Here is a 13,306-nt window from a genome sequence, read left to right on the forward strand (position 1 = left end):
AGACAGTTGCCTGTGGCAGAAATCGAACCCAGTCTCTGGCGTTGTGAGTCAGCAATGCTAACCACGGAGCCACCGTGCCGCCCTTTTATAGTAAAAGTTATCAATTTTATTTCGTAATGTATAACATGTAATAATTAACTCACAAATATTCACAACTGCTTCCGCTAACCGATCTTTTACTTTCCCTATTATGATACTAGTCCAATAAAAATCCCGATTAAGATTTACTAAACAATTCAAATTTCAAAACCAGGCAGCTGTCGAATCTTCCCTCTGTAGATTTACTCTTCAGTTCAGTGTCAATGGTTTTTGTTCCCTTTGTGCAAACCTCTACTCCAGACAGGTACCTCTCCAAGAGTTCTTCCTGGAAGCCTCCATCTTTCAGATTAGATTTGATTCCCAATAGTATAGAAATAGGCCCTTCGGAAATAAATCCACATGACACTCTGAAGTGTAAGCCACCAAGACCCATTCCCATACGCTATATTTATCCTTGACTAATGCACCGAGCAATATGGGCAATTTAGCATTGCCAAATCCCATGACTGGCACATCTTTGGATTGTGGGAGGAAACGGGAGCACCTGGCGGAAATGCACACACAAACGGGGAGCATGTGCGATCTCCAGACAAACAGTCACTTGAGTTGGGATTCAAACCGGGGACGCTGGCACTGCGAGACAGCAGTGCTAACAACTGAGCCATTATGCCATCCTGTTGGTCTGCTGGCAGATCTCCCTTAACTGTTCAAGTTTTCTCATTGTTATACCCTCAAAACATCCGATTGTGTCATTGGTTTTTAACATTGTCAATATATTAAATTCCAACCGGATTGGAGATTTTTTAAAGAGAGTGTAATTTAAATTCATTTGACCAATTCGAATTTGTTTTTGTCTCCAGGCAACCAGTAACTGGAGCTACTAGAGCAAAAGATTACATTGTATCTTCTTCAGAACACTTGGCACTGTCAGGTAATTCTGCTCGCTTTTAACTTTTGTAAAGGTACAGTACCCATCTGCACCTTCATAACACCTCCCCCTTATGAAAAGTATGAACGATCACAATGAAAAGATGGCTTCATTTTTTCCTATTCTTTCAACAAATTACCCTAACATACCGATAACATTAATCTACGTTCTCTTTAACTTCTTCCCATATATCTGTATGTGCATCAAATCAATACAAATCTCATCTAAGCCTTATCAGTTAATCTGCGAAAATGCATTTGCAATTGCTTTCTTATGGTACACAACATGCACGATTACTAAATTAAAATTCTGTAACTTCAGGCTCCAACGAAATAGTCTCATACTCTTGTCTTTAAAGCGTTCTATATATGTAAGTGGATTGTGAACCGTGTGTACAACGATCTCTGACACATGGTTCGTTACATACACTTCAAAATGATGTAAGGCCAGTACTATACTCAATAGTTATTTTTCGATCGTGAAATATTCCCTCTGATAGATCTTGATCTTCGAAAAATAACAAACTGGCAGTTTAATCCCAGTCTCATTTTCCTGTAGTTCAGCGCCAAACCTATTGCATTGATGGCGACCATTAAAAGGTTTCGAAAGTTTGGTGTCGCTGAAACTGGTTTGATGGTTAATATTGATTTCAAATGTTTTAATGCTTCATTGCATTCTTCTGCCTACATAAACTTTGTGTTTTTCTTCAGCAAATTGGTTAACTGTGCCACTACAGTGCTGAAGTTTGGAACATACTTCCAATACAATCCGTGGAGTCCAAAGAAACGAAGCACCGCTTTCTCCGAGTTTGGTCGTGGAAATTCCTCAATAATCTTTGTCTTTGTGCTCCGTGAGTCAACATACCACTACCGATTTTCTGTTCCAAGAAGGTCACCTCTGCTTTCACAAATTCTGTTTCATTTACGTTTATCTCCAATTTTGCTTCTTATAGTTGTTCAAAGAGTTCTGACAAGAGTACCATGTGATCTTTCTAGGACTTACTAAGTATCACTGCATCGTCCAAACAGACTACACAGCTAGTTAAGCCAGCCACAACTGTGTTCATGAGTCTTTGGAATGTGGCAGGTGCGTTCTTCATTTCGAAGTTCATCACTTTTAATTAATACAGCCCATTTGGGGTTAAAACACGGACATTTTTATCATCGCCTCTGATAAAGGCAACTGCCAGTTATCACGCAGTAAGTCCAACTTGTTGATGTAACTGGCTTTTACGACTTTCTCAATTCATTCGCCCAATCGAGGAATTGGATATAAGTCCGATTTTTTTTACTAGCGTTGACCTTCCTGTCGGCGACTCAGTATCATTGAGTCCCATCTAGTTTGGGAATCAAGACGATCGTTTAAGTCCAATTGCTCTGGCTTGGTTCAACAATATTTCATCGAGCATAGCCTCCACCGCCATTTGGATCTGTCTGGCTTTGAAAGGATTAAGCTGGTGGGGGTGGTTGTTTTATCAGAGCAGTATTCCTTATGTCTACTTCATGTGAAATAGTATGAGTCCTCCCTCTCTGATTCTTGCATATGTCCATATACTGTAGTAACAATTTTTAATGTAGTCTGTGCTCTTGAGACAGATGTCTTTTTATTATTCTATTTCGCTACTCAATAACCTTGTCATTTTAAAATCTTTTTTGAAGCACATTGAAATCCATAACATCTGGGTTTGATTTCTCACACTGCAGAGCAATAACTCACACCTGTTTCTCCAATTCGTTCACTCTTGTATAATTGGGTTTCAAGATGTTCACATCACATATGCAATACATTTTCTTTTCTATCTGGCATCTTCACCAGATCGTTCAACTGACTCAATTTCTTTCCTCAAAATTACAGGAAAAACTAAAACTGGCTTTGAATGGATCTCCTAATACCTGACTACAGTATTAACAAATCATCCCCCGGGACAACGTCCGAATCTCAAAGCTTTAATCTGCCACCGTGTTCATTCTGCACTGTGCCCTCTTTTGGTGCTGTGCATCTGACCCATCCGAGGTTTCCGTGTCTCCTTTACCTCCAATACATCATCTTAATGTGAGAACTCTGGCTTTGGTTCTATTCAAAGCTTCTTTATTTAATTTCAAAGGGCCTCTCACTTTATACCTGAAAATTAATTGGAAGGGAGTGAACTGAGTAGATTCATCTGGAGCATCTCTGATGGCAAACAATACGAATGGGGTACCTTTATCCCAATCATTCAGGTCGGGCTGACCGTATGCTTTCAACATGGTTTTAATGGTCTGATGCCACCGTTCAAAAGCTTCCTGGAATTGAGGATGATACGCACTGGATTAAAGTATAGTCGACCTAAGCTATCCATAACCTCCTTAAACAACATTGTAGTAAAATTTTACCCCTAAATGGAAGTGCCTCTGAAAACCTAGTAGACACATCCAATATGGTTAAGTAGGACTGATTCCCACTTTTAGTTTTCAGGAACGCACCTACACAATCAATTATAACCGACGTGAAATGTTTTTTGAATGCAAGAATTGGCAACATAGGTTTTGTTACCGCCTGTGGATTACCTAGCATTTGGAACGTATGACACATGCGGCAGAAAGTAACCACGTGCTTTTGCATTACAGGGCAATAAAAATGTTTTTTGTTCCTTTGTCTGATTCCTTCGTACCGCGAGGTGACCTCCTTCAGATAGTTCGTGTGTTACTTTCCTGCCTATGGCGAGACAATCTGGTTCACGTTGGTTCATTTCTCATCTGCACTAACCTGCCATTGTCTCCATTTCTGCTTTAATATTTGATCTTTCAGATTATAACCCTCCAAAATATTCTATACCTCCTTTCATGTATATGCTTTTAATCTCTTCTTGATGTTGCAAGTCCCTCAGACTTTCAGGACGTAAGATTTCTTTCTGACCCTCTGCCTGTTAAGGTTTCTCCTGAATTTCCGCTTTGTGAACCTCAACTCCTTCATCTTTCTCTTTACTTTTCGCTTTGTGCTGTGCATTATGAAAGTGTTAACTGGTTACCACACAGGCTAGGAAAATACTAGGATATTTCTGTTTAACTTCTCACTTTCTTCACCATCTTTGGGCTTCTCCACAAAAAAGGGTGTCACACATTCCCAAAACAAACGAATTCCTGGAACTAATACTCCGTCAATCACTCCCACTGAATTTTGGTACTCCAACTCGATCTTACAGAGGGAATGATAAATCCCTGAGCAATTTGTTAAAACTATCCCATAAGTTACCACATTCTTGTGAAACAGATCTGAAAGAGTGCATATTCGCTCATCCCTATCAGAGACTGGTTCGGTCCTGAATCTATCAAAGTTATAACTCCTTGCCCTTCTCACCCTGTTCATTCTGAATAAACTTTATTCCCAGATGCAAAGTCTGTCTATTGATTAGATACTAGTTCCAAACCAACCCATGTCTAGGCTCTGCACTCTCCTGCAACTCCGCGGCTCTTCTTGGGGTCTCCTCTACTACCTTCTCGAATGCTACTTGCTTTGCTTCTTTTACCACACGTTTTTCCACAGTGCCTTTCTTTAACGACCAGCACTGCGACTTTGCGAGTCCCAAATTCTTGCAGTCAAATCTCCTTTTCCCAGTGTCTTTCGGAAACAGTGTCTTACTGTAATTTTCTGTATCTCTCGTCAATTCAGTGAAAATACCTGAGGCCTTTCACCTCCTTTGCAAGCTGTTGGGCATCCTTTTTTTGTCCTGAGGTAAAATCTAACCCGTCCGCTATACTTTTGGTTTAGTATTGTCAGATATCCCTTCTCCCAAATTCTATCCCTCACAGGACGAAATTCTGGTTGTAAGTGTTTCTGACGCACCAACATGTATTCGTCTGGCCTTCTCACTTGCCGAACTTTCAGCTCCTCCACGTGAATTCTTGCCATCGCTGGAAATGAGATTTTAAACTCCTCCAGCAGGATAATCGCTCTTAGAATCTCAAAGAACATATGTACGTTCAAAGCACGCCCCCATCGATCAAAATGACTATATTCAATTCTTTTGAACTCAACATACATCAGACCTGCTTCCTTCTTTGTGTTTCTGAACTGATATCTCCATGATACCTGCACCCATTGAAAAGCACTTAAATTCGCCTGCTTAACCTTTTCATAATCCATTTACCCCTCATCTGACAGTTCAGCAAATGTCTCACCAACTCTGCTTACCAATTTATTCTGAACTACAATTACACATAAAAGCTCTGACCACACACACACATATATCTCACTCTTTTCTCTTTTCATCTCCATTCTGTTAAATTGACTTTGTTGAAAAGCCACAACGTCTCAGGTTCAAATTCCCTCTCTTTCTACTGAAGTAAAAATTTCCTTCTCTTTTTTTTCCTCTCTCTCTTTGTCTCTCGCTTTCTTCTCTCTCTCATGGCTCTGTGAATAACCTGCTCCCTCTTTTTTCTCTCACTCCCTTCTCTCTCTATTTCTCTTTCTCTATACCTTTGTTTATCTTCTAAGTCCAATTTCCTCAATTGCAGTGTAACTTTTTTCTGCCTCTATTGCACTTGTCTGTTTCTCTGACACATCTCAGTTTTTGTGTAATTTTCTTACTATTTCCGCTTTACGTCTGGCCTTGCTGAAACAAAAATCTAATTTATTTGCTAATGATAAACGTATGGCCTCTTTCTTTCTTTTTCAACTTTCTTGGCAAATTAAAGATCATCTTTAAATTCCCGGACTTCTTCACCAATTATAAAATGTTTTTCTTTCAATTTTAATTTAATCAACCAACGGTGACCGAAATTAAACAAATTGTCTCAGAGACGTTTTATTTGAAGATCTAGGACACTAATCTGCAAGTGTGTTTTTTTTTGTATCTGCATATCGATTCAAATCTGTCAACCGGTTCAAATCATGGAAACAAACCCTCGAACTGCTCCGATACAGAGTAAACACTGATGACTAATTAAAATTTATTGCAGAAAACATTTATCCTGTGATTAATCTGTAAATATTCGACAGGCCAAGAACTCGTTTAATTAAAAGTAACAACTTTATTTCAAAAAGTATAAGAGACAATAATTGATGAACAATTATTTACAACTGCTGAAAATGTGTTGCTGGAAAAGCGCAGCAGGTCAGGCAGCATCCAGGGAACAGGGGAATCGACGTTTCGGGCATAAGCCCTTCTTCAGGATTATTTACATCTCCTTCCTCTACCCTATATTTTACCTTGCCCTTCTGCAACACTAGTCCGATTAACTGTTCGATTAAGATATAACAAAATTCCAGTTTTCAAAAACCAGCCAGACTTTGAATCTTCTTTTCTGCTTCTTCGGGAATTGCTTCACAGTTTATGGATCGATAAAGGACTTGTGGAGAACTATTTTCTGGGCAGTCTGCGTATGTCACTGGCTTGGCAGTTCTCCACCCAAATGTTCAACCTTCCCAGGTCTTACACCCCCACGGCATTGGGCTGAGCGTATTTGACGTTTAAAATTGTTAATATACGAAACTGAAACTCGATTGGAGTTTGGTATTTTTTCAGAATCTGACTTAAACTCATTAGCCTAATTCGAATCTGTTTTGTTGTTTCGGGCAACCAATCTAATCTAGCTTTCGACCAAGTGTTACACTGTTACCTTTTTCAGAACATTTGTTGCAGTCAGATAGTTCTAATTGTTTTTAACTCACTTAAAGGTACAGTACAGCTCAGAACAATATTGAAGCCAGCATAACACATAGTCGCACTCTCTTACAAAGACATACCCACCCTCTTTCATATAAACACACACGCGCATAAACTCTTACCCAAAAACCTCAGTCACTCACACACAACCATTAAATATCACGTGACTACTGACATAGAATCACGCCCGTATACACAATCTCACTCAATCATGCACTCACATATGTATACACACACACATCTCACACTAATATCCTTATATTCAAACAATTGCACAATCAAACGCAGCTTTTTTTTCTGTGACTCCACAATAGAGAAGAATCTGTCCCTGTGCTTCGTCAGACACACAGACACAATGCTACAATCACACACACACTTACTCTCTCACACACAGATACACAAATCTGAATGGTGAAACAATTACTTCATGAGGTTTGTTTTATTTCCAAAGTCCTTTTTAAAAAAATAATAGAAAGCCACACAACTTGGCGCCACCGAAGGACATCGTGGAATTTTCTATCATCTTATTTTCCAAATGAATCCAGGACAAAACTCTGAGAGAGACTTTGATCAATATCGTCCAATTTGAATTCAGTGTCTGACTGATATTTCACCATTTGTATGTTACTATCTCTCTGCCTGATTGAAGTTCAGAACGTTAGACGGACACTGCTGGAAAGAGAAAATGGTGTTTGTGAAGAAGCTGTAAAGAGATTCTGAAATGTGCATGGTAATCGATTGAAACTTGCGTGTCCATTGTGACAGAGTTATGAATATCCTATTTCTGCAAAGCAAACTTGACACTTCCGTAATGCAACAAAATATGAATGGAATATCTTTTGACACATTTGCCCCTCTCCTGAGCTGACTAAATTCCAGATTAAATCTGAAGACTTCTCTGTTCCTGCACCTTGTTTAACATTGTACCATTTAGTTTGTAATGTCCCTCACCAGTCTAACTTTTAAAAAGTATCAGTCAACATCTTACTGCATTTCTTACTGTTCGAAAAAATTGAGAGAAAGACTTCTTGCTGCTTCTGGATCGAGGACTAGGATTATTGTCTTAAATTATGATAATATTCTGCAATTCTTTAAACGTTTTTTTTATTTCATACTTATTGCATTTACACGTAAAACCATATAATGTATCAGACCTATTTATACAGGATATTCATTATGTTACCTATATAATCATTGATGGAATTATGGCATTTTTGGTTGGGCCGGCATTTGTTGCCCATCTACAATTGATGTGGATGAAGTGGCAGTGAGCTGTGTTCCAGAACTGTGCAAATAAAGCCACAATGATTTCAGGGGAGGAGTTTCAGCATTTTCAACCAAGGACGCCTGAGAAAAAAAAATGTTGTTCCAAACTAGGGTGGCGAATTTTTTAATGTGGAATCGTGAACTGGTGATGTTCCCGTGTATCTCCATTCTTGGTGTTCTTGGTGATAGTGCGGTGGGTCAGGATGCTGGTCACGAAGGAACCTTGGTGAATTTCTGCAGTACATCTTTCTGTGATTCACACTGCTGTTAATCAGTGTCGGTGGTGGAGACAGGGAATGTTTGTGGCTGTTTTTCTGAGAAATCTGCACTGCAATTTTATTCTACCTAAATAGGGAGACTCAGATCCTCCAGATGTGGTCTCACATTGCCCCTTGCAAATTCATTTTTATTAAGATTGTTTACTAGCTGCAGTCTGCTCTGCTTAAATTAAAATTCAAAAAACTGCAGGCGCTCTGTGGTTCGGAGACACTGGATGCAGAGAAACAGGAGGAGTGATTCCTTGCCCATTAGAAAAGGAGTTTTATGATGTTGCTGCTATTCTTTAACCTTCAGTCCATGCCTCGTTCCATTATCTGTTGCAGCTCAAGTACATTCTCAATTACTTACATTCATTAATCATTTGATTTATTTTTATAACTGGATATTTCACTATATATTTTAACTGCTGTCTGAAGTTTTTCTGTGTCACTATATAAGTACATGCATTGTACAGGAACTTAAGTCCCTCATCATATAGACAACTTGTTCAAAGAGATAGAAAGTAGACCAATTTATGCAATAACAATCATTAATGCAATACAAAACATAGCCCAACCAGAGAAGTTTGAAGCTGCCAGCTATGGTAAAGAGTAAAATAACAGATTTCTTTCTGCTGTCTGTCCCTGGGTCATTCTCTGTTTTTCCTTATGCATCTGAATTGCCTCAGAAATATGTCTGACAGTTCGGACGTTGATAAGGAGAATAAAAGTGAAAGGCAACAGTGGTGTTAAAAAAAATGTGCAAAATATTTAGAACCTCTCCACCAAAGGTCGGTAAGATAACTGGACATCGTATAACAGTACCTTTGAACATTGTTGACGATTTTTCCAGGTTGAAATCGAAAGTAGTAAGGGATTTTCTTTAAGGAAAAGAAAATGCAGACTGTTACCAGAACCTTCATTGCAGTTTTCTGTGTGCAATACTTCGTTTGCATCTGATGAAAAGAAATGGCAGTAAACCGATCACAAGAATAAGCATTGGTGAACTAGACAGAACAATCAATGGCCCAGCAGAGCATGACAGAGATAATGCGACAAACAGGAGTGATGTCCAGAAAACATAGTGGATAATAATAGTTTCCAAAACAATGAACAGTAAATGAGATGCTGCCGTGGCCACTCGACAGTGAGTGCTGCATTTGGAAAGACCACTCTTGCCCTGAGCCGAGAATACAATCACCACTAGACTAACTGTATGAGAGAGAGAGAAAAAAAAAGAGACTTGAAGGTACTGATCAAACATTATTGTGTCCGAGCCTAGATTGTGAATAATGGATATTAGTGCAAAGATAAAGATTACTCCATTTCACGTGACGATTAATGAGTCATATCTCTTGAAATAAAACATTTGCACGTTTGAAATAGAGAAGGAAATAGTGGGTTACATCCAGAAAAAAGAACTGTTGCGTAATCAATGTTTTAATGGGCCGATCATGTTCAATTGTTTCTGCTTCAATGTTTACTCTGTTTGCCTGGAGTTGTCTATAAGACCATAATATCCTCACATAGACAACGAAAATTAATGAAAGAAAGAAAGGGAGACACCGAACACAGACATATTTTGCAAAATTTCTGCATTCGGTTTTGGGGCTTCCACAGTTGAGATTGCTTCAAGAATTGGATATCCATATGAGATTTAATACAGTGCAAGATAGTGAGTCATTCCACAATCTCTAAGATTGGACGGCCTCCTCATTATGTACGAACAAATGATCTGGCATTTAGTCTCTATATTTGAACATCCTGACAACTTGAACTAAGGCATTCAGCAGTGAATCCAAACACCCATATCCCAGATTTAGGGTGTAGGCTTGCTCGCAGAGCTGTAGATTTGATATCCAGACGTTTCATTACCTGGCTCGGTAACATCATCAGTGGCGACCTCCAAGTGAAGCGAAGCTGTTTTCTCCTGCATTCTATTTATATCTTTCTCCTGGATGGGGTTCCTGGGATTTGTGGTGATGTCATTTCCTGTTCGCCATAAACGCCATAAACAAAGGCATTTTTCTAGATTCCATCTATCAACCCCTCATAAATTTAAGGACAAATAGAACAAGGAACAGAGAAGCTACTTCTGATAACAAGATTAGCTGCAGACGTGCATGAATTTGCTTGAAAGGAACCTAAATAAATCATCAATGTACCACCTTGTCGGCTGAAAGAAGGAATTTGTCGAAGGATCGAACAGCAGAGCAAACCCTCCAGCAGAACCTTCAAGTCGAAAATGGCATAAGGATCTTACCTTGCACACTGACAGATCCAGACCTCACTTCTTGGAATAGTGTAGCCAATAGTACTAAATCCAATAATCCTGTAATAGCCAAGTGGAATTAATCGCGGTCTCCTCTACATTGGGAGACTGAACGCCTCCAAGCAGAGCGCTTCAGGGAACATCTCTGGGACACCCGCACCAATCAACCACGCCGCCCTGTGGCCCAACATTTCAACTCCCCCTCCAACTCAGCCGCGGACATGGAGTTCCGAGGCCTCCTTCACCGCCGCTCCCTCACCACCCGACGCCTGGAGGAGGAACACCTAATCGTCCGCATCAGAATACTTCAACCCCAGGGTTTAAATGTGGACTTCACCAATTTCCTCATCTCCCCTTCCCCCACCTCACCCCAGTTCCAACCTTCCAGCTCAACACTGTCGCCATGAACTGTACTACCTGCCTATCTTCCTTTCCACCTATCACTCCAACCTCCTCCCTGACCTATCAACTTCATCCCTACCCCCACTCATCTATTGTACTCTGTGCTACTTTCTCCCGCCCCCACCCTCCTCTCATTTATCTCTCCACACTTTAGCCACTCTGCCTCTTTACTGATGAAGGGCTTTTTGCCCAAAACGTCGATTTCCCTGCTCCTCGTATGTTGTCTGAACTTCTATGCTTTTCCAGCACAACTTTAATCCAGAATCTGTTTTCCAGCATCTGCATTAATTGTTTTTACGAAGCTTGCAAACTTAGTCCTGTAAGAGCTGGAGAAGACTTCAAAGTTTGTGCGAAGATTTGTAGCTCGGGTTCTCGTTGTTGTGGTTCTGTTCACCGAGCTGGAAGTTTTTGTTGCAAACGTTTCGTCCCCTGGCTAGGCGACATCATCAGTGCTTGGGAGCCTCCTGCGAAGCGCTTCTTTGATGTTTCCTCCGATGTTTATAGTGGTCTGTCTCTGCCGCTTCCGGTTGTCAGTTTCAGCTGTCCGTTGTAGTGGTTGGTATATTGGGTCCAGGTCGATGTGTTTGTTGATGGAGTTTGTGGATGACAGCCATGCCTCTAGGAATTCCCTAGCTGTTCTCTGTCTGGCTTGCCCTATGATAATAGTGTTGTCCCAGTCGATTCTCTGTCTGGCTTGCCCTATGATAGTAGTGTTGTCCCAGTCGAAGACTACAGAGATGCGTAGCGTGATGGACAGTCCGAAGGAGCTTACATTGACGGGGTGTATAGGAACGAAAGGAAGATCTTGCACATATAGTGACTATTGCAGGTTCTGGACCGGGGCAGTCACAAACATTGGAGTGTGTTGGATTGGTCGGGAATGTTATGGGGACCTGACAGGACAATGCGACTGGGTTGGATGGTGAGGTTTCCAAAGATTGGCATATTGTTGGGAATGGAGGAGGTCACACAGATAAGGCGGGCTACAGGAGCTGAAGGAAGTTTATAGTGATATGGTATTTTGAGCAATAAAAGCAATTTGCAAAGGGAGAGATTTTTTAGAACAGTTGACGGTTATAGGTAAAAACAGTTGTGTGACTTGTGAACGTTAAAGATCGGCAGATTTTTCAGGGCTGGAAAAGATTGCACAGGTAGGGACGGCTCAATAGTCTGGAGCAGAATTCATGAAGAATTTTATGTAGACAGGGAGGAATGTAGGGATTTAAGTTGAATAGAAGGTTGTATTGACACAAATTGTTTCCAAGATAGTGACAGCTGTAGGTCTTTGCATAACTATGTAAGGTTGCCTTTACTGGAGGCTTTTGATGTGATGCAGACAGTGTTAGGAATTGTAGAAGCTGACGGATTTAGGAAATGGGCTGTGGAATGGAGGAGGTTACAAACAGAGGAAGATTATAGAGCAAGGAGGAGATTACAGTCATAGGGAGGTCGGTACGATGGGGAGAGGTTATGTCGATATGTTGGAGGGATTGGAGGAGGTCATAGCAATCAGGACGAGTTTCAAGATTTAATTACTGCACTGGTATAGCGGGGGTGCTGGGGAGGTTATAAAGAAGGAGGTTTATACATTCGAGCTGAGTTGACAGAGATATGAGTGGTTCTAGATTTGTAGCAAAGAACAATAATGGGGAATGCTGTATGCAACGACAAAGGCTACAGTCATGGTGAGTATTCTAGGGCAGAAAACGGTGACAGTCATGGGGACATTTTTCAGGATTGGCGAGGTTTATAGAGTTCTTGAGAAGATTTGTAGCTCGGGTTATGCATGAAGACGTGGATTTGTTCACCAAGCTGATGTATTATTCTGCAAACATTTCGTCACCACGCTCGCCGATATCATTGGTTTATCTTTCATGTATCTGAGTAGTTTGCATATGGTGTCCCGTTCAATGTGTCTATTGATTGAGTTCCGATTGGAGAGACAGTCTTCAAGGAATTCTCTGGCATGTCTTTGTCTTGCCTGTGCTCGGATGACTACATCGCTCCAGTTGGACTTGTGCCCTTTATTAACTATATGGTTCGAAATGAGAGGGAGCTGGAGTTGTCAAGCAGTGGAGAGCTGATGTTTGCGCACTCGTATGGTCAGTTCTTTTCCTATTTGTCCTATGTAGTGGCTTTCACAGTCATAGCATGGTATCTTGTAGCTGACGTTCGTCCTGTGGCATATGATTGTCCCGTCTGTAGCTTTTGTGAGGAGCTGGTGGAAGGTGTTTACTGGTTTGTGGGCCACTAGAATCCCAGAGGTCTGAGAAGTTGGATCATTATCTTTTATATGTCTTTGATGAATGGTATGGTTGCTATCGTGTCTGGTCGAGTCGTATTATCTCTTTGGATTTGACCCATCAGTACCAGAGGATAGTGCTCTTAGCGTACGCATTTCGTTTACATCCTTTATAAAGATGCTCCTGCTATGCCTTCTTGAGCTCTGGGTAGTTTCATTGTGTCCTTGCCCATTTAAATAATGTCCAAATGCACCT

Source organism: Chiloscyllium plagiosum, unplaced genomic scaffold (genome assembly GCF_037043375.1).
Source record: "Chiloscyllium plagiosum isolate Xiang-an unplaced genomic scaffold, Cpla_swu_hap1 HiC_scaffold_50, whole genome shotgun sequence".
Taxonomy (NCBI): Eukaryota; Metazoa; Chordata; class Chondrichthyes; order Orectolobiformes; family Hemiscylliidae; genus Chiloscyllium; species Chiloscyllium plagiosum.